Source organism: Anser anser (genome assembly GCF_964211835.1).
Source record: "Anser anser genome assembly, chromosome: 2".
NCBI lineage: Eukaryota > Metazoa > Chordata > Aves > Anseriformes > Anatidae > Anser > Anser anser.
In genome coordinates, this window is record NC_139721.1 from 67,502,590 (window position 1) to 67,525,759 (window position 23,170).

General features: G+C 35.7%; 1 long non-coding RNA gene across 2 annotated transcripts; it reads right to left on the bottom strand.

Moving 5' to 3' along the window:
- Positions 1-1,044: 1,044 nt before the first annotated feature.
- LOC310894723 lies at positions 1,045-22,611 on the bottom strand. Of its 2 annotated transcripts, XR_014580114.1 has the most exons (5): positions 21,672-22,611; positions 6,754-6,825; positions 6,033-6,095; positions 4,388-4,604; positions 1,045-4,181 (listed from the first exon to the last, which is right to left on the bottom strand). It is a non-coding gene; the product is annotated as an uncharacterized lncRNA (long non-coding RNA). The 2 variants fall into 2 exon arrangements; XR_014580113.1 differs by lacking the exons at positions 6,033-6,095; positions 6,754-6,825.
- Between the last annotated feature and the right edge of the window lie 559 nt (positions 22,612-23,170).

A 23,170-nucleotide genomic window follows, 5' to 3' on the forward strand; every position in this document is an offset into this window, starting at 1 on the left:
ACATCTACTAATTCATCATATCAACCAAATTTATCATTACCAAAGAGTAAAAACTTTGGTTTTTACCAAAATTTTAGTTGGAATTTTAGTTGGAAATTTTTGTTTCTTTATGAACAAGTTCCTCCACTAGGTGTTCTTTTAATGTACCATGGCAAGAAATACAGCTTATCATTTCCCAGGCATTTTCACAAGCATTCTCGGAGTTTCAGTGTAACACGAGTGGCACTTTTTTGTCCTGGATTTTCCCTTAATTTTCTAAGATTTATTGAAAACAAATATGGTTGAGAGCATAGAATTTCTTTGCTCATTCTTTCAGGATACTTTCATGCAGGTTTGGGGAATCTGATGACTTGGGGGTTTATTTTATTGTTTTTGTCATTGGTAGAGAAATTTAACCTTCTTGTTTGTAGATTGCAACTTTTACCACAGCACATTGGTATTTATACTCTGGCCTACCTAAACATCTAGGCCAGTTCTGTTAGCAAAATTGATTTAGTCTAGCAAATTATGAGGGATATATTTTTTAAAAATGACAGAAGTATTTCTATATGTAAGGTCATCTGCCGTGGAATCTGGTGAAGGAAAAAATAAAATATACCCTCCCAGTACATGCTCCATAGATCTAATACACCAAGGAACAAAGCAGAACAGGTGATTACAGGATGTGTTCTCTTTAACTCTGGGAAAAGGAAACAGTGCTACATTATTCAATCTGTTCCTACCACAAACTATTATATGTATATATATATAAAATACATATATTGAGGGCATATATATATATATGCATAGGAAAAATTAAAGCTAAAAAAGAAATGATGATTTACTTACAGATTATTTCTCTTTCCTTGCATTCTACATCAGCTTTACATAGTTCCTGAACTGAAAAGGTCTCTAGTCACATAAGTTTAACTTCAACATCAGGGTCAGACTGCTAAAACTTTTGAAAGAAAAGAGTTAAATATGTGCTCAAGTGTTTGCAAGATCAATACCACTGTTGTCAGTTACTGACATTATTTTCATTGAGAAAACAAAACAGAAAGGATAATAAATATGTTTATTTTATAAGATAAGTTAAAAATGTAGTTTACTGAAGTGTTTTTTTAAACTCTAGGTTAATTGTCATATTCTGCTGCTCTGGTTTTAATGACCTGAATCTCTCTTTTATTCAGTTTTGACTATTTTCTAAATGAAAACAGTTTCAACATGGAAAGCAAAGATTATCTGAGAACATTGGAATTACACGTTTCATTTTTATATAAATATTTTTTGTTAAAAAGTATTCCTTGCATTAGACTTGAAAACTATTGTATCTTTGATTTCTTCAGAAGGGCTATATTTTGGAAAGCACTTGCTCTCTGTTTGTACAGTGCTCGACTCTCTATAGCAACAACTAGGATGAGGGCATTGAAATCCAACCATGATGTATTTTGGGTATGAGTAATAAATTATTATTAATGAGCCATTATAGTAGCTGATATTTTCCACTTAAAATTCTTGCAATACGTTATGCATTGTATTTTTATATTCTAAAACCAGATTCATAGCTAGCCTTTTAGTTAATAAAAAAGAGCTGTCAGAGACTATATTTGGCAACCAACAGTATAATAAATCCCTGTCTGATTTATTAAGGTGTCAAAAGAAATCTTCTCAAAAGAAAGCAAAAAGCTTTCAAAAGGCTTGTGTTTCGGTTGGTGCAATTTTGAACATTAAGCGAGCTTCAAAATATGAAGACTGAATATGCAAAATGAATCGCCAATTAATTGCAATGTTTCATCAGTTTTAGGGAAAATATATTATTAACATTAAAAAAAAAAAAAAACATTAATACCATTACACATTTTCAAGAACTAGAACAATTGCAAGATTTTGCAATACTTTTTCCTATAAAGTACTTTCAGAAAGACACAATGGCCAATTCAATGGTATCCTTTTCTCCCTATGCATAACAAAAGTCAAAACAAATGACATGTGAAATCAGTCATAAGAGTGTCTTTATTACTGAGTAGGCAGACCTGCATGCATGAAAAGCGGTGAGTCCAGAGATAGAGCTGCACACCTTTTGACAAAGAACTAATCTACTGCTTTTGTTATTGTCTTTGAGGTTGCAAAATCACTATTTCATGAATTTCCTATGAATATAATAAGAATTATTATCAGGAAAATTACTTATGTTCTGATACTAAATTTTAAATTGTGTATGTCTTAAAAGCAAATAAAATAAAGCTCTTTTTCTCCTAAGGGGGAAAAAAAAAAAAAAAAGGCTAGAAATATTGTAAACCTTATTGCATTTCCTTGGATTTAATTTTTTCTGATTTCATGGGGGGAAGGAGGGGAGAATCCCACTAGCACTGGTAATTGCATAAATGCTACAGAAAAAAAAAATAAAAATAAAAAAATAAAAAGGAATGGATGAATAAAATAATTCAAACAGTGACGTTTACTACTTGGACTAGATCAGTGCACTGGAGATTTAATTTGCATGAGATAACATTAAACGTAGAGGAAAATGTAACTAATGCCCAGAATAGCTTATAGATACATGGCTGAACTATCAGTAAAAGAGTGTGAATAAGTGAAAATAAGGAAATTATTATTTAAGGTCTTCATATTTAAAAAAAAAAAGTCATTTTGAAGGTGTTACTTTTCATCTTCACTTAATTTCCTTTCCTCCTGTCTTGCATTACTTTTGTAGATTTGAAGTTTGCCTTCTCCAGCAGATGATCTAAGCAGCTTGTAGACACACATTTTGATCCATTATAAAGTTCCATGCACTTTATTAGAAATTAAAGCGATATTATGAATAATCTCAAAAGCAGTGAAATCTCAACACTTCTAAGAGATCGGCCAAGGTGTACTTCTGATGCACTTATAAGATTACTTATTCATCATGCCTCTATTGAATACAATAAAAAATAAGATGCATTATGTTAGAAAGCATTTTATTGTCTTCTCCTGTATCTCATTTTATGCTTAAACCAGTAAATGGACTTCTTTCTAATGACATAGCCATGTTATTATCAAAGTGCACATTGTACTGCCAAAGATGAAAGCAGTATGTTTGGAAATCCAATTACAAATTCTTTCAATCAAAAATACTGTGAATGCATTTGAATATTTTTGAAATAAAAGAATTAAAACTACAGGTATGCTGTGTATTTAACATGTAGTTGCTTTTTCAATTTTTCATTTATTTCTAGGTTCACCTGAAAAAAACAGCTAAGTCAAATTCAAGTAACTTTGGCAGTTCTGAACATAACATTACTTTTCCACAACAGGAAAAGCTATTCACATTTTGCATATGGTGCCCATGAATAAAACACTTGAGACACTAACTGTTCAGCCCAGAATTTGAAATTTATCTGTCACTGTCAGGAATGGCGATTCTGTATTGCACAAATCAAAGGAGAAAAAGAAGAAAAGAAGGAAGGAATGAAGGAAGTTTGTTTTTCTTCATATGCCAACATACTAAATTAAAGCTGAAAAGAACACCTATTTTAAGAAGCAAATGTGTAAAAATAGCAAGTTGAATTACTTAAGTTTCAGCTTCAAGTGAATGCCATATCAGCATTTTCAGTCTTAGAGAAAAAAGTACAGCTTTCTACCTGCCAGCCTTGCCAAATTCAAACTCAGTAGATACACAGGCCACACTTCTCTTCTGACTGGTAGCAATGTTCCTTCAAGCCAGCTTAGCCCCTACATTACATTTCTTCAGCTCCCCACATTGTTTCCTATTTAGACCCATAGTAACACATTTAAGTCAATTTTTTCTTGAAATAGTTTGTCCTATCACACACAAAAGGAAAGAAAACTTTTGTCTTGGTCTTGAAGATAGTAGCAGACTGTCCAGTCACTTTTCCTTTCATATTCCTTTCATACTCAAACTGAGTATAAAAAAGGCTTTTTTAGGTCATGATTCACATGATCTACTTTAGATGCCATTTTTAAAAGAGCATGATCTGATCTCCTGGAGATGCACATTTCTCTCCTTTATTAGGAGCTAAACATGAGGAATCTTTCAATGACTCACCAGCAATGCCTCCCCAGGCCCCTCAGAAAAACTGCTTGCCATTATTATATGGCTGTTTCAGCTGAAGTCCCTTCATGGAGCAAGCACATGAGGAGGATGTAGTAGAAGCAATGAGGAAGGAAAATACAAGCTTCTCTTTCAAAAGGTTGGCTTTCTGGAAAAAAATAAAAATATATATAAAAAAAAAAGGAGAGATCCAGATCACAGGAGGCTCCTATATCCTCTGAAAGTGGATACTACTTTGGATGGTCTAAAAACCATCTAAAGATGGATGGTCTTTTTGCTACCTTACAAACAAAACAAAATATAACAAATTATAACAAAACAAAAGGGCCTCTTTTAAGAATCATAATTACTTACATTTAGGACAGGTTTCCAAACTGCAAATTTCTTGTGAAACATCTGTCACTTCTGGTGGCACTGTGTAAACCACAAAGAAGCCAGAAGGCCCTTCCACATTTTCTGCCTTCAGCATCGACCTCCTTAGACATTTCCTTTTCACTTCAGAGGAACTGTTTTTAACTGTTCCCATTTAGAATTGTTCCACTTTTAGGATCCAGTAATTTTCTTACCTGATCTGAAAGGAAAAAAATGGAATAACCAGGGTATAAGAGTCCTCTGATTACTCCCAGTGTGGTTTACCTCAATTTCCTCAACAGCTCTACACCTCATGGCTTCCCTAGTTTTTCATAATCATTCTTGATAGCAATTAATCCAAACAACAGTCTGCTATAAATTTTGTCATCCTACTATTTGCCAGCCTCTCCAGTATATTAACAAATCTGTTAAAACAACACTGACCATTGTATTCAATGCTTGGCACTTCCTTGTTAACCTTTTGCCATCATGGAAATGTGCTATTTTTACTAGTCAGCCTCACTGATGTCCAACGCAAGTAATGTTGTTTTCATAGAACTAGTCTGTCTCTTTACCAACATGCAAGGGGCCTCTCAAATTTTAAGGGAAAAATAGCTGCTGCTGTGAAAACCAAAAATATCAAAATCTGAAAACTTTAAAAAAAAAAAAAAAAGAAAAAAAAGAGGAGGTCAGGGTGGGGAGGGCATGCAATGCATGCAATGTAAATTAATACTTGCACTTTGCACTCTCCAAGAGTTCTATCTTGAATCTTTCCTTCTCCTTATTCACCCCCAATAGGAGTCTACCAGAAAGTCAACATCACCAACCTTTGATTAATGCAAAAAGAGTTATTACGTTGCATACATCTCAAAGATTTTTCTCTCAATGTCTGCTTTCTTCAGAATGTAAAAACCAGTTACACGGTTGAGAGAAAAGGCTGTTTGGATGGACCATTCATCTCCTGAACTTCTCTACTTCAACATTCTCTGGAAAGCTGCTGCACCTGGCACAACTGTGGGGCTTAGGCTGGTCATTAAGGAGCAGGATGGGAGTCACATGTGTAATACAATATCTAGGTTCTCTGATGGAGCATACACAGCAACAACACATTCTGCATTTTGTCCAGTTCTAGCCACCACATCTCAGACAATAGCTGAGGAAAAGACTTGAAAAATACAACTGGATGCTCAGGAGCAATCTCATATTCTTCTTGAACAGCCCATGAAGACCATCCAAAAATCAAACTGTTGAGGGCAAAGATACATGTGAGATATAAAGATTTCATTCCAGTGCCTTTTGTAAATTATTTTTATTTTAGTATTTCACACACAAAACATTCCTCATATGCTGCTCGATTGTAATGCCATTCTTGCATGAGCTGTATTTGTGAGTCAACAGGATTAAGTATTTCTACTATTTTTCAGTATCTGAGCAACATAACCAGTAAAGCATCATTGGCTCCACTAGAGAGAGCTCTTGTGCTAACATAATTATATTAATAAACATAATTACTTATTTGAAATCAGTGAAATTATCTATGGAGGAAGATGTTTTATGCACAAGAAGGGGTAGCAGAATATGGAGCTGGATGACCAGTGTTTCTATGACTTAACTAATACATGCTGCAAGATGTTCCCTTTGTGCTCACCTTTGGAAAGTGTTTACATAGAATGTTTTCTATTTGCATGAAGACCTTTTCAAATTACTCTAGCTGTGGAAAGAAAAAATAAATAAAATAATAAAGAAAAAGAACAGTAAAATCACAGACTGTAGCCTGAAACCAAATTATGCCCTACTAATGAACATTTGCAGCTTTCTAGACTCAAAGGCCAGTGCTCAGCATAAATTCAGCTATTTCGAGCTAGAATAAATATAATCCTACTGTAATTCCAGTGAGAATAAGCAACTATATGAGGGCATAATTCAGGTCAATGTGCTAAGGTGGGTTCTCCAGAGTACTTGATGCACATAGAGCTATGGCAGACAGGAGCTGGAGCCCTGTCCTGGAGTATTTCAAGGGAAAACACACAAAATATTACCAGCGAAGGAGTAGGAAGAGATTAGAAAAGTTTTGACCTGATCCCAATGGAGTTCAGATTTTAGCTCTAATCATTCATCTGTCTTAATCCTACAAAGTGGTTTAACAGAGAAGAAAGGAGAGAGAACTACTGAAGCATGCACAAAAGGTACAGGGAGGACTATTGATTGAAAGAACAAAGCTTTCTTTTCTACTCTGTTTACCACTGCAATTGTCGTATCTAGTTTTATGCTTTCTAATTTCAATTTCTTTGTTTAAAATGTGAAGATTGGTATTGCTGTTTTTATGGATATTTTGGGAAGAAGAAGAAATCAATCATATCCTTACTTACCTGAAGGATCCTGAATTCAGTAATACTTTGATAGAGTACTAGGTTTAAGATCTAAGACTGCACATACGTAGTCTAAAAAGAAAAAAAAAAAAAAAAAAAGGCATGCTTTCTTGCCATAAAGGACACCAAAATTCCATCTAAGTGTCTCCAATAAATCTGTAACTTTGTGATCAATAACTGGGCGGTGTTCTATCAACAGAAGCGTTAAACTTCCACTGCACTTTATTTCTCCCTCCTTGCTGCCTTCATCATTGCTTCCCCAGCTCTTACTTGCTGAATATCTTTGAGATGAAAGGCAGTTTAACCCATCCCATCCCATTCCACTCAAGCTGTTAGTTGTTCAGCTCCTACTAACCTAAATGAAGACTTTAGGGAGTCATCATATCACAAGCCTGTCTTCAAACTTAGATACACCAGTGCTTTGGGTATCTTATTTCCAATCGAATCTACTATGTTCCCCTAATAGGTACAATCACTGTAAAACAAGCTCTCTTACATTTTAACTGAGTCATTAGAGATTTCTTCAGTACATTGGCACAAAATACAAATTTATTTGGCAGATTGCATCTGCTCCTGTTTCCTCTTTTAAGAAACATTAGTAACCCAAATCACACATATCAGTCCAGTACTTTTAAAGTTATTTTTTCTTACAATCTAGTAACAAAATTATAACATTTTCTTGGCTCTGCATATAAACATAAAAGAATGCAATAATCAATTACATACATTGAATCATTCAATAAAAAAAAAAATCAGCAGTCACTAACATCTTTAGTTTGCACTGTGAGGACTTTTCCTCAAGTATCTGCTGAGATTCAACATTCATTTATATTCCTGAAATATATATCACAGGGTCTTTCATTTAGGTACCTGTTATTCTGATGAGTTCTTCTAACCTACAGATCAGAAAAGAAAATCCATACTCCTTTTTTCTCTGTTTCTACTATGCACTAAGCTGCATAATCTTGTTGCTGTGTGAAACCAGCAGTAAAGATCTTTGTGCAAAACAACCCCTGACACATACTGTACATGAATTACATTAAGACAGCTACCTAATCACAGAAATCCAGGTCATATATCTGCAGCTATTATACGTAGCTAAGACATATGGATAATTTCTCTCTCCTTCACGAGGTTTCTTTGCTGATGGTTGTTACGCAGATAAAATTTGCAGCTTAAGTTATTTAATATAGGAGTTTTTCACCTTAATATCTTTAAGTGCTAAGCAAGTTACATTAAACAGTACTATCAAATGCAGCTTGATGGAGAGCTTCAGATAGATTGTTATCCACCAGAATCAAGTGTGTGAAGTACAGGTGTATTATTCATCCTTCATTTTCCAGTCCTAAGTAATTGTTCTGGGTAACTGCAGAGTTAAAGAAATTCAACCTGGGCAGTCATTCAGTGCTTGGAAATGTGAAATACTGCCAAAGAAGGCACCCCAATAACAAAACACATTCAAAGGCAGATATCCTTTATTTTATACAGACTAAAATCCTTATTTTGTGTGTGTTAACGAGTTTCCTTAGAGCTCCCTCAAAATTCACTGCAAGAATCAAAATGGTGGTACAGAACAACCAGTCAACTCTCTTCCAAAGAGACCATAGAACAGTTAACATTGTTACAAAACCACTAAAGAAAAATGCTGATACCATATTTGATAAAAGTGACAGTGCTCGACCTCTTCCAGAAGTTTGTAACACTGTCATCCTTTATTGAAGATAACGGCAGGAGCAACGCACAATACAGAATATTAACAACATGTCAATTCTTTCTGTTTCAGACAATAAAACATTGTTTTCAGGCTTGATTTTTTTGTTTTGTTTTTACATTGTGAATTATAGTTTATCTTGGTTTTGTCATCTTTTTGAACTGTGGTTTTATGAACAGCTGCTAAGGCTGAGAAGCAAGCCAGGCTTTTTCTGATAATGCTGTTTTAGAGTGGCTGTTCCTGAGTTAGTGAAAAGGATTTAGTCCTAACACAGAATAGTTAATTGATTTCATTGTGTGTGAGGTAGATTGTAAAATAAATCAAATCACATTTCAGTGAAATGCATTTGGATGTTTGAAATAAACAAATGAGTTACGGTTTTACTGCTGGGTTTTTCTTTTATTTAGTTGTTTGGTTTTTTGTTTTTGTTTTCACAGCAGGTTTCAAAATCTTAGTAAAACTTACTTTTCCCATGAAAACTAGTGGCAGTGAAAGATCATTTGACATAAGCATAGCACTTAATGAGCTCTGAGACACACAAATTTTGATATTTAAAATATCATATTTTTAAAGTTAAAATTGTGTGCTATGTATTTATAATGTGAACTAGATACAAAAGAGAAAATGTATTGGAAAGATTTGCTGAACCATTTCTGTATTTAATTGTTCATCAAACTGTTAAAAATAATCTTCATTTCTTTTGAGTGTGAGTACTCTGAGCATGCCATGTCATCTCTAATGGAAAAGTCAGATCTTTTACTCAGGTATGATGCACTTGCTACTGAAAAAAACATGATGATTTGTCTCTTTTTATTACATATTATTCAGATAACGCTAAATAATTAAGTTATTTAGAATCTAGAAACTTGTAACATTATGAAAGTAAACAGAGATGGTAATAGGAAAGGATTTGGAATATTTTTGCTTAGATTTTTACTATCAGTGAAGATTTCACAAAAGAAGTCAGAAAGACAAATAATTTTTAAAACCGTTAAGATTTCATTTAATTAAACACTGATATTCTATCATGATGTTCTAAGAGCATTATAACAGAAAAGACAGTGTAATCACAGATCAGAATTAATTTCCAGATCCTTTATTTCTGAGGTTACTTCATTCTGTTGTTTATAATTTATAGATGACTTTATTATTTAACTACAGCCATTACCTTATCATAGAGATAATAGACTAAAAAACAAAACAAAACAAAAAAAAAAAAAACAGAGCTAGGGCAGGATTTGACTTTGGATCATGTAGCATAACTTCCAGTGTTTATAGTAGGTGTTTACACATGAGTCAGGGGACTGGAAGGTGCTCAACTCCCTCTGAAGTCAATGGAGATTCAGCCCACACAGACAACCATATCTGGAGCCACAAGGCAGGTTCCTACTGCTTCATTCTGCCTGGCCACCAGCTGCTGCCCCAGAGGGTCATGAGTCTTCCCTACAACCTATGCTAGATCTGCCAGATCTTTTGGATAAAGATAATGCCCACAGCAACTCTTACGACACTTGATGTCTACAGTTAGGCAACTGAATCAAGTCAGAGAGCCCCACTGACTCTGACAGGAGTTTAGATATTAGCTCACATGTGAGCACCTTGGCTATCAATAGATACTTTTTTTTGTTATCTGAATCTAAACATGAATCCCACCCACAGTCTGGTCCAGCACATGTGCTTTCTTTTCAAGAGGAAACTAACAGTTAAGGACTCTCCTAACTTAAATGCTTAATTGTAACTGGCCCAGCAGAAGCCATTTGCTAAAATGCCTCACAACCTAAAGCCTTGATGCTACAATATTTTTTTACACATGAATTTTATTCTCTTTTTATTATTCTCAATTGAACCTTCTTAAACCAACATGAATTTCCTGAAATTAAAAAACCTTCAGCCACTGCATACTGCTAACATAATGTGCTCTTTCTTATCACCTTTCCTCTGCAGTCACTTCTTGACAAAGCAATGCATGTCTCACTTTTGTACTCCTTCCCCATAAACCAATTTTGTCTCCCATTGTTTCCATCTAGATTATTTTTGCTGTTCACTAAATTTCTCCCAGGGTCTTTTTAGTAATGTGAAATTCAGAACTGAAACAATATCAGCTGCTGCCAACAAAGCTGCGTAAATTGTTGTTTATACCTGGGAAGACTTCCAGGGCAGAAAACAAAATACAGGAATTAGAAGTGACAAAAAGCTGGTAGTAACTGATGTGCCAACTATATTACAACCATCTGTGCTCTGAATCTTTGTCTTTCCAAATGGGAAGTGTCTATAAGAAAGTCATTTTAATTCCTAAGAAGAATAAATTGCCTTAGAAGTAACTTGTATCTACTGTCTTTGGGAAATCCACTAATTAATCTTTATTCTATTCAGAGAGAATTTTCCCATTTTCCCTCAGTTTCATTTACTCACATAAACTGAAATTATCTGGTGTGGCACAAAAGACTATATTCAATCACTGCCTTGTGATCTACCAAAGGGTCCAAGTAAAATTTCTAAATCTTGTAAAGAATTTATAAATCAAAGCTTCATGTTCACAAATGAGTATGACTACCATTATTTGGACACAGAAACAGGTAAATAGATGCCTAGTGAATTTTTAAAAATTGCCTAATTTGTTTGGGAACAAAGAAGCCTTCAGCTTTTGAAAATCCCAGTAAGCACTAAAAGCCCCATGAGATAATGTACAATACTACCATTTGAATCAAAATGTTGCTATTTCCAAAATAGAGATTCTCTGCTATTTGGTTATGTAAAAGAAGCTACTGTAACTGGACTCTTTTTCTAGCTATATTTGGCTAAGATGTACCTGTCTTAACTCTGAAGGGAAGATCAACGTACTTTCTTTGTATTTCTAGATCTGAATATTGCAATGAAATCTATCTCCAGCCACATTTTTCTCAGACTGAAAACTAATACACATATCAGGCATTCTTTTATTTTGGATGCACTCCCTGCTCCTGTCAATGGGCTATAGGATCTACTCCTAGGTGTATTTTTAAGACACTGCTTTTCCTCTGCGCAGACCTAATTTGTCTTTTCTCTCTGAGACATAATATCTCAAACACCTGAAATACATTCCTGCATTTGGGACCTGTGGACACCTTTGCTCTCAAACGGAAGAGCTACAATCATCATTTTCTCATGACAGACAACTTCTCTTTGGAGTTAATATCCTCCATTGGCCCAGAATAACTAGAGCCTGTGACTTCCTTCTCTTTAAGGTGAACCTAGAGTAACAAATTAACTTTAAATCTGATTAGCAATAAATTCTGATTTCAAAACTACCAGCTGATGGTTGTTTTTATATGCAATGACACAGGAAACAGGTTACCTCTTTGGCTCTGTCACTATTCTGTACTGTTCTCCTCATGTAAACAATAGAGCTAATACGGGAACTCTTTTTAAAAAGGAAAATGATTAATGAATGCATCTATTAATTATTTGGAAAAAGGTAAAGTCCAAGGTGGCATATTCACAGATGTCAAAATAATTTAGGTTACTGAAAACCTGACAGAATTGTGTGGAATTCCAGAGGCACTTAAAAAGATAGACAACTGCACAGCCTGGCTGCAGTTAATACTCCGTGTTAACAAAGGCATGCTAATGTACACTGGAAGGTAAAACATTCAGCATGATCTGAGCTGCTGGTACACCTTCATGAGTGCTAAGTGAACTGTAATCATTTGGGAGTCAAGCACAGGAGACAATGAGTTATTGTTGGCAGCCCCATTAACATATTTTTTAATTATTTGTGGATCTGGGAGACTAAATTTTAAAATAAATTTAAAATTCTGGATTAAAATAATACCTTAAAATGAAACAATGCCATAATCAATTTGATTAGTTGGGTTTGTGTTGTTCATAAACCGTTTTATTTCCTGGCACTCTTTTCCTCTATCATTTCTATAATTTATACACCTTTTTTAATGTCTGTTTTCAAATCTGATTGTAAGATCTTCCAGGCAAGAGCTCTGTATTTGTCCTTCCCAAAGGAACCTTACATAGCCTAAAGGCTTGTGGACACCAACAAACAACAAGTTAACACATTACTAAGGACCAGTTTTGTGCTTTCATTTGAAAGTTGTGCTAACATAACATAAATGCAAATATAATAACAGATTTTTGCGAAAAGAAAGCTTTTAAAGATCAGGATTATTTCTGTTGGAGAGGACACATAAGCAATAAATAAAATAATGCATGCTAAGCAAGAACACATAGTGAACTCCATTTCCTCATTGAAGAAAACAAGGAAATAACCAATAAAATTAAAGGAAAATTAATAAACAGCCAATAAAATTAAGGGGAAATTAATGACCTAGAAAAGGAATTTCATCCTTTCCTTGTGTGAAGGGAAGCAGAAGAACTCAATGTGATGGCATACAATTGAGCTCAACAGCTCAAAAATAAGCAGGATGGAAGGGATGGAAGGGTAGCATTCAGTTGCCTCAACATGGCACACAGAGGCATTTAACATGCTCTAAAGTATCCTAAGAGATCTGTGTGGCATATATGATGCAAAACCTACAGGAGATTTGCAGTGTTCTGAAAGCAGGTGGAGACCAATTGAGACACTAAGGACATCTCCGTGGAATAAACGTCCTTAAGAATAGAAACCTTTATTTCTTCAGTGTACAAACCAACAAATGGCTGACAAAAATTAGAATAAATAATTACTTTCAAAGATTATTCTTACAGATACGCATGTGATTGGTAGACAGTGGTCAGTGTCATAAACAAGCTGCTCTTGTAATAGCACAGAACCTTTTTACATGATTTCTTGGGTTTTCCCTAGAACCCTATAGGGGTTGGCATTTATCACTTACTTACAGCATAATATGATTGTGCCTGATTTGTTGACTGCAAGTTGGACAGTTATTTTTCCAAAAGGAAAGTTGTCTTAATGTTGACATCAAGGATTTGGGAGCAGATCTCTTTTCAATATGCTCAGCAGAGTGAAACATTATCCTACATCACTATCAGGAAAATAGTTTTAAGTTCTAGCTACAGCAGAAGCTTAAAAAATGAGTGAGAGATCTCTGTCCCAGCTAGCAAAGTATTTCTCATGGTATTATTTCTTATTGCTGTTTATATAAAATTATGGACTTGAAGTCATAGATGGTACACACATCTATTTCTTGGAGGCTGGTGTCTCAAATTCTTAGTTCACAGCCCTCTGATGGGTTGAATATCAGAAGTATGTATCTTTCCCTGCAGACTTTACACTCAGAAGCCTGGTCAGAATTTATCATGACTATCAAGGTGCCCATAATAACAGGGAAACATGGAGGAAACTACTGTAAATACAGCTTCTTCTCTGGTTGCATTATCAGACAGTAAATATGAGGCAATTTTAAGCCTGAGGATTTTTCCCCTCAACTCGCCATTCCAAGTGGCAAGAAGATAGTGGCAAATTATATAGCCAACCCAACCTGTATTTGTGAACGTAAGACCTCTTTTATTTTTTTACACCTGAGGTCTATCTTTAACCCAAATTTGACATTGTCTTCAAAGGAGATGGAAAATCCTTTCAGAAACGGATCTAGGGGAAGTCACTGGGGAGTACTCTGACAGAAAGAGGAATGACATTTTCCGTCTTATGGGTAGTGGCAGCTTCTGGCCTTTCTTTTAACATGACCTCAGTCTGGCCTATCTTGTATTGACAGAAAATATATTATCATCCTGATTTCTCCTAATACAGTAGCCTCAATTCTTTCGTTATTAGACATTAAGCGTAGTTTTCTGATGAATGCCAGCAGACAAAAATCACAGCATGAAAGTAACGTGGCAAGCTCAGAACAAGTAAAAAATAATACTTCATACTATGCATATACAAAAATTGGAAATTCTTGCTGCAGGATGCTGCAAATGCTAAAATTCAGAGCAATTCAAAGAGGAATCATAAAGATTTATGCAGAAAGAAAAAGAAAAAAAATAATCAGAGGCCACTAAACACAAAGATATTACCTTTATCATAGGTCCTGATCTGAGAATGGTTGGAACCTGGGAGAATATCATTTTATTCTTGCCTTGTCACTATATTATAGCATAAGAAGTCTCTATGAACCTCTCAGAAACAAGCTGTAGATGGACCTTTGATCTCTTGTTACAGATTTTATATTTATTTAAAAAATAATATTTTTCAAAGCTTCTCAGAATTTAGAAAGCAAGCACAAGTTTCAGGTAAAAGAGTTGAAAGTATAGTTTTCAAATGAAAGTGTTTCATAAAACCATTTTACCACATGTGTTCTCTGTTCCCTCTGTTTCCTTTTGTGATCAACACTTGCCCTTTTTTTCTTTCTTTGTCCATATTCTTTTACACTTTGATTCGTAATTGATCTCTTCCTGAAAACACTTATTACTCACATTGTAAATCTTTCATTGTTTGTACAAGCCACGTGTGCAGTCAGGCCTTGACTGTCTGAAGTCCTGTAGGTATCTCAGTTTGCATAGCAAATGATTGATGGTGACAAAATGTGATATCATATTGGCTTTCTTTTTCAAACTGTGAAGCAAGAGCTTTGAGGAAAAATATTTGGGTTGAAAACAACAACAAAAAATAGTCTTTTAATAACTACCTCAGTGCTTCAGCACTGCTGTTATTGTTTGGTAACAGAATCCCTGAATTTAGGGAGAGGTGATAAGCATTGCTTACAACAAGAAAGTGCAGTGTCTTTGCCCAGCAAAGTCTTGTGACAGGAGAATCCATCTTGATATCTTTATAGGAAGGGCAGATAAGGTCTTACAGATACTCTGTGAAGACTTCAAAAACTGGAAAGCCTGATGTTCTCAGAGCTTAGGCACAACCTCTCAAAAAATATTTTTTTATTAAAAATTGCATCAATTTCTGCAAAAGACTTGTACATGATTCCCCAGGGAAGAAAACTATTTTCACCTAGTTTTTTTTTGAACAACAAACTTAAAACCATGATTGTGAAAGAGTTTCAAGAAATAATATATATATATATATATATAAAAATCTTGTTATATCACTGTATAAATCACTGTATAAATTGAACCTATATGCTGAATACTATGCACAAGTCTGACCTCGGAAAGATGGAAAATATAAAGAGAGGAGTAAGAATCATTGCAATGATTTTACATTAGATGTAATGGAGCAGGGAGAACTGAAAGAGAGTATGACATGTCCATAAAATCATTGAGGGTCACGGAGAAGGTAAAGAGGGTAAAACTGTTCACTGTCTCTCAGTAGAAAAACTGGGAGATGTCAGCTGAAGTGGGCAGCTCTCAGCTTCAAAATTCTCTAAAGGAAATGAATCACAGATTATATTTGACCTCTGGAGCTCCCTGCCATGGCTGCTGTGAAAGCTAAGGGACTACTCCAGAAAAGGCACAACTTTCCAAGGATAAAATCACAGAGAAAATATGAATCCAAACCAACATCAGATGTTAGGAAGCAGTGAGGACTGGGGGCCCCCTGGGAGCCCACAGCTCCCCAGGGCCAGCAGGTCAGGGCCTCACCAGCCAGGGCCAGTCCCACCACCTCTAGACAGGGGTACAGTAGCAGGAGGCAACTGCAGCCCTGGGCATTGGGCACCTCCCTGGGGACAGGTCAAGAGCAAGCAGGACATCAGTTTGCAGGTGAAGCTCAGGATCAGCCCCAGTGACCGTAACCAGGACTCTGTCATCTTGGACTTAGAAAGTCCTTGAACCACACATGATGGAATTTGAGAGATTATTCTTGAGAAAAATCTCTGTGTCCTCCTCCAGTTCATACTCCCTCAGCAGTCAACATCTGCCACTGTCATAGTCAGGGACACTCCAGAACAGCCATCCTTACACTGTATTCTTATCAAGAAAAAAAATTGGAGATGGGACAGAGGCTGAAAGCATGACTCAATCCTTTGATTGGGAATGGCATCAACAGAACTACACATCAGAGGGAGCAGCCAGAATCATCTAAACAAGTCTGTTTTCCAGATGGAAAAGACTGCCTTTATCTGGCATTGGTGCAGTGAAATGTTTATTTTGCATACTTTTAGTGCTGAAGTAGTCAGTTGGCTTAACCAGGGTGAGGTGATTAACTAGAGTGTGAAAAGGTACAAGAAAGGGAAGAAAGCTTCTTAAGTTGTGTAATGAAGTTATCCATCACATTGCCACATAGGACAGCTCTTTTACACTTCAGTATAAAAATCGGCTGGCTGTAGAGATATGATTTTACCTGAAGGTAAACAAATTAGTAACTCACTGAGATGACTGTAAGTCCTTTTCTATGGGAAGAATTATTTATTGCTAATTCAGTCTGTCATAATCTCCTACACCTCCTTTCCAAAGTCCATCTGTAAACAGCTGCTGCTTACTTCTCACATCGGTTAAATAACAGTGCCATGGTCTGGAGGAAGGGAGTACAAATGACTCTCAGGTATCAAGGTCTATCCTGAACAACTCTACAACCACCTTCTTCAGACCAGAATGTCCAAACCCAAAAGAAGGGAGAGTGGATGTAGAATAGGAAACAGAAGGTAATTACCACAAGAAGATGATTAACAAGCACCTTTGCTTTCAAAAATTTCTTACCTTTTTATCTCAGAAAAAAATAAAATGTCTCCTCCACCCCAAAGCAGACATCAGAATAAACTAGAAAATAAAAAATAACAACAAAAAACTCCCTCACATTAAGCTAATATAGCAAAAAATAGCAAGGGAAGCATGTCTAAAGCCGCTACCTCCGTTACGTAATTAGAAAATGAATTATCTGTACTGTTCAAACATTTGCTTGAGTACAAAGCCTGAAATAGAATGTGTATATTTATACATATTTTAGCAGTCACTTTTTGAAAGGCTTCACAAAACGTATCCCTGAGAGCGAGAAGAAATTCCCCCCAAATATTCTGAAGCAACCATGAAGAAATAATTCTGTTTCTCCAGAACTGCTCCTAGGGAAAGTGAATCAAGGGCAATTTCTAAGAACATTTCTCCCAACTGTTTCATAACCTAAAAGGAAGAAACCTTCATTTAAAAGGAAAATGGTGTGCTCTGAATCTAACTTAATCCTGACACCTTCAGGCTGAATAAACGCATGTTGTCAGAACACATCTTGGAACTTCTCCATAGAAGGAAAACTTCATTCTTTGTTATTGAGGGGTTGCTGGTCTAAAGTGCATCAAAAGTTTTGCATCATCTGCTATGAAGCAAAGCGGAGGCATCACCTCTGTGCTTCCAAGTTGATAATTACACTGTCTCAATTGGCTAAACATGCTAATGCTTCAAATCTGCTTCCTGCTACCAGAAAAAAAAAAAAAAAAAACAAAAACAACACTTTGAGAAGCTCAGCAAGGAGGCCCAAATGCTAGGAAAGAGTTTCCAGAGTAATCTTTTCAAATTATGGTAAGGACCAAGAAATTAAGAATGAGTTTTCCAGAGAAAGATATTTTCTGAACAGGAAGGGGGTGGTAAACAGTAGAAGGTTAGTTTGATGGTTCTTCAGGACAGTAGGAAATCTAAAGACCCTGATGAAAAGGAATCCTTTATTACAAAGTCTAATCCGATTGTCAAAGTAGGCACCTATATTGACAAATACCCTTTAACATTTAACAAATATCATAATATATTCCAACCACAAGGCATGAAATGTATTGTTACATATTGTTCGAATCAAAATGGAAAGGGTAGTTTTGGGAACCGTTTGTATCATGTGATGAACAGTGAATTAGTACCAAAAATTCTGTGGCTAGATTGCCAAAGTCTTTCTGCTTTTGGTAGTAACAAGGCTGGACAAGATAGTGAGACATATTCCATTGATGAACTGAATACACTCTTGACCAGAAAGGACCAGGTATCTGGCTCACACTTCAGCAAGATTTTTAAGAGTCAAACAATCTTGGTGCTGAAATGTGGACTTTCAAAAGTGGCTCTTAAATAACATTCTAAAGTTGAAAATATAGATGTCATCTAACATTAGGTATTCTTAATGAAATCTTCTGAAAATCAATTATTCACATTTAGATTGATTTAAAGCAACCCAAACCCTTTTCTTTTTTCTTGCAATTTTAAAGTACAATATAATCTTGCTTTTTGCATAATCAGTTTAACACAGCTATTAATAAATGTGCTAAAGATGACCTACCATTATGAAAATTATCTGTGCTCTCATATAATAGATAAACTCAGAATATACCTGTGTATACAAGAAGAAAATTAAAGAAACTTCCCTGGAAATCAGAATTTCTATATCTAGAGAAATTGGAATGGTATTGCTGTGTCTACACAAAATAAGGTCTAATAGTCAGGGACTACATAACCAACTGACTTATGACAATGTCTTTGTCAGCTGGTGAAGGTAAGCCTCTATCTATCATATTTATACAAAGCCTGAGTTAGAGGATACAAGTGGAAGTTAAAGTAATCAGAAGTCTCCACTACCTGGTCTATTTACTAAGTTCATATCATTATAGTCCATGCTACTATGGCTTATAAAAACAACCTAAATTTCAGTAAACATTCAAGAGATTTTCTTAACTTCCCTTCTAGGTGTTTTTTGTTATCTCTAAAGTGGGCAAATAGATCTCTAAAGTATTGGATTCAGATTAACAACAAAGATTTAGACAATTTAAATGTAAACATCAAGCATTAAAAGAGAGAAGAATCCAATTTCCACTTTTTGGTCTACTAGTTAAGTACATATCGTTGACCTCATCTCATTGAGACAAATTTCAATCTCAAATTTCCACTCCCAGGACCTCCCAGCTACCACTCCCAGTAGTAACCAGTACCAGTGCCATCCATTAGTAGCTTAAAGGTTTTAAAGGGAAGTGTTGTTTTTTGTATTGTTTCCTATCTTGCTTTTTTAAAGGAGAAATTTTCATCACAAGTTGATCTAATTTAATGCATCAGGAAACATGTTGCAAGAGCCTTCTACTTCTAAATCTAGCATCTTAGTGACAAGTTAGGAACAATTCTTACTTTATTTCTGTAACAACTGTTAAATGTCTAAATGAAATTTCTTTCCTAAACGTGACTTTATGCATCCCTTTCTGCAAACATTGGCATGAGGAAATGATTTCCATCCCTTGATATATATAAGAGTTAAAAGCTTTCTCCAAAAAGTGATCTAGCTAAAGAGATGCTGAGCATCAGCTATTACTGACCAGAGCAGAAGCTGGTGATGCTCAGAAACTCTGTCAAATTTATTTAGGTTCCTAAATACATATTTTGACTCCTGGTTTGTCTCAACAGCTACAGAAAGAATTAAGACTGACAGACTCCCAAAGAGATATTGCTGCCAGAAGGACAATTTCCTCTAAACTGGTTAACAGAAGTCCAGATAAATCTGTCTTTAATGAAAGTTTTAAAAACAAGACCATGACTGGTGTGTTGGGGTAAATAGCCTTGATAATCTTGGCAGTCAAAAGAGAAGAAAGAAACACCAAATCTGGAAGAAATCTGGGAATGGCTATTCTGAAACAGAACTACAGGCTATCTATCAAGTATTCTACTTCCAAGATTGCCCAGTACTGTCTGCTGCAGAGAAAGATTAAAAAGCCCTCTCTAAAGGCAGCTCAATTGGTTTAGCACTTGGTTTATACCCTAAGACATGGTGATTTATGGCTTTACAAATTTTGGAAGAAGATAAAGTGAGAGGAATGATTCTGGCCATTTTATTCTCTCATAAAATTACCTTTCTACTCTAGAGTCCTGCTAAATTAAGCTCCTAAGTGCTCTAGACATCAAAGCTGAACTGCTATTTACATTTTTAAAATTGGTTTGGGACAGGCAGCTTTACCACATCATTTTACTCATTTTGTCCATAGCACACACTGTTTACAAAGTTAGAGCCTCATAGAGGAAACAAAATCAAATTGCTTATGCACACAAACCACTTCCACAGGTCTATATATTACCAGCATAAACATTTTGTCCAAAGGAAAGACAAATATGAGATTTACATGACTGTCGTTGGGATTCAGCTGCACTAGGTCATGCTTCTGCAATGCACATATTAAAGTGGAAAAAGTAAGCATTTGGTGTGATTGACCTAGGCCTTCACTACTCTTGCTGTTTCTCACCTTAACCTTTTTTTTTTTTTTTTTAAACCAGTCATCTCTTGAGAAACTCCAAGTTTTATTTCAACCAAGCTTCTGCATTGGCCTGTTTTAAGATTAGTTCCACTTAGCATTTATTCGGTAGTGTGATAACTCCTTGGGAATGCTGTCATTTGCTTAAAAGTAAGTTCTTTGAACTTGATTTTGAAGATAAACAATATTCTTCTCATTCAACTTTCTAGAGCATTTCAAATTACCTTCTGGATCAGAAGCAATGAACAATTACTATCCTTAGTGAAATTCACTAATTGCATGATTCATACATAACATAAGATTCAGTCCTCATTTGTATTGTTACAACTGACTTTAGTTCTCCTAGTTCTATCTATAAAAATTTTAATTATAAATTATACTATTGAACAAGTTTACCTTGGCACACACATTTCCATGGGAATAAGAAAACTACAAAAGTAAAAGAGGCAATCAAAATGATGAAAAATGTTTTTGTCCTTATCTCATTACTCAGTCAGAATTTCATGTTTGTTTTTTTTTTTAATGCAACTGAGGCAAAACAAGGGGAAACTCATATAACTCAGGGAAAGAGAGAAATAAAATGAAGAGGGAATAGGGACTGGGTTCCCAAACTGCAGTTTTAATTACTGCACTTTTATAAATTTATAAAGATCCTCCTCCCTGCCTGTCCCTTTTGGTAATTCTGAAGTGCCTTCACAAAGCTGGTCTGAGTGATTTTAAGCACTCTAAACTGCAGGTGAGCAGCACTGGTTATTGTTTAGCAACCAAGCCGCAGTACTTTATAATGGCAGGGAAAAAAAAAAAAAAACGGGTTAGAGAACCTTATAAATTTATGAGTGATTACTGAAACACATATTAAGATAGATTTCTTGAAAGTAAATATTTTGCATTAAGTAGGAGGGGGGAATGTTGTTTTTTTCTTCTCTCACAGGAAGGTCAACCATTAGAGTCAAATGAATCACAATTTGCCCCCCAAAAATCAATCTAGGATCACATACCACAACAAGGACTGGCATGACACAGACCAGGGGAACAAGCTGCCCTCTGACTTGCTGTGACCCTCTCTGCTTTCAAGAGTGATTGCAGTACCCACAACTGCCTTTTTCAGTGGTATAAATTAAATAAAATACTTTAATTTGGAAAACTTCAGATTTGTAATTCTTACTTACATTTGTGGAGTCTTCTACAGATGTCTATTGCTTTTGATTTTTCAGATCACCTTGGGTTTTCTGCTTCAAATCTTTAAGTTTCATGAAGAAGTAGACAGCCAACATCACTGCTTCCAACATATGTCTTCCTTCCAAATGCTCAGAGAGACAACAAAACATTGTTTGAGGCCCAGGAGTTATCAGGGCCAGGAGATCTTCCTTTACATATAAGTGTAAGGTGGCTAACTAACTTCTGATGATAAAATTTGATGCACAAATGTGAGACCACAGTTCCACAGAGAATCACATAATATATTTGACAGCTCAAGGTTTTAATTATTGCTTAAAGCTGGAAGAGCCAGTGGGGGGGGGGGGGGGGAAGTAAGTTTCCAGCTGAGCTTCTGCTATAGTGTCTGAAGAAGCTGAGGGGCTGCCTGCACTTTGGTAGTGCTCGAAAGAAACAGATTTTCTCACACTTGTCCCACTCAGACTTCTTCATTTGGCTTACTATGTGCCCATGACCACCCACCTTGGGTGAGAGATGGAGAATTCTGGAAGCAGCTGTTGTGCAAACGGCTGCCATTAACCTTTCATCTCTATCAAGTCATTTCAGCTGAAATTTCCGCTAAGTTATGGATGGTCAGCCTCAGCTATCAGTTTCACCAATGTTGCCGCTGGCTCTGTTGCATCCCTAGCCACTCTGGATTTGAGCATGGTGGTGACATTTTCTTGGTTCCTGGATAAGCTGTCCTTGTTCTGTTCTGCTCCACTTCCATCTGAAACACAGGCTGGCCTGGGAACCTTGTGAAAAGCTTGAAATATCAGACAGTACTTGCCCTCTGTGGGCACGTGCAGATGCAAGGTTTTGCCTTTTATCTTTTACCTCCCAGAATTGTCCCTGGATATGAGCAAAAATAAGAAATGGGATTATCTTCCCAAGGAATTCCCTTCCTTCAAGATTAACGAGGGTTTTGTAAAAATCTCTGTGTCCATAGACACTGTCTCTGTCCTTAGGACTGATAGCTCTTCCTGGTATGAAATTGGATGCTGCAGAGAGGAGGAGGAGCGTTAACTGGAAAATATAGTGCAGATGAAACAGCATCTGATGACAAACATGACTACATTTCATATCTTGACTGCTCTTTTTGTAAACCTAAAAATTTCACATAAATTTTACATTTTCCTTTGTTAATCATATTTAACCATGCCTGACATGTATTTTCAATGAAATGATTCGACTTTCCAGACAAGTTATCCCAGGTCTACACAGCTTTAATCTGAAGCCAATATTCTGGCTTGTATTTTATTTCAGCTCTTCTATACTACTGCAGTTCAACCATTTCACTACAGGTAAAGAAATTAGAGAGAGAGAGGGAGACTTTTAATTCAAAGATTTATTGATTTTCCAAAAAAAAAATAAAATAAAATAAAGGAGGGAAAAGGGGAGGGAATACAGGAATGTCCTACGGTTTCTCAGAATTTATGGAGATACTATGTAATCATAAATCTATGTGCTCCTT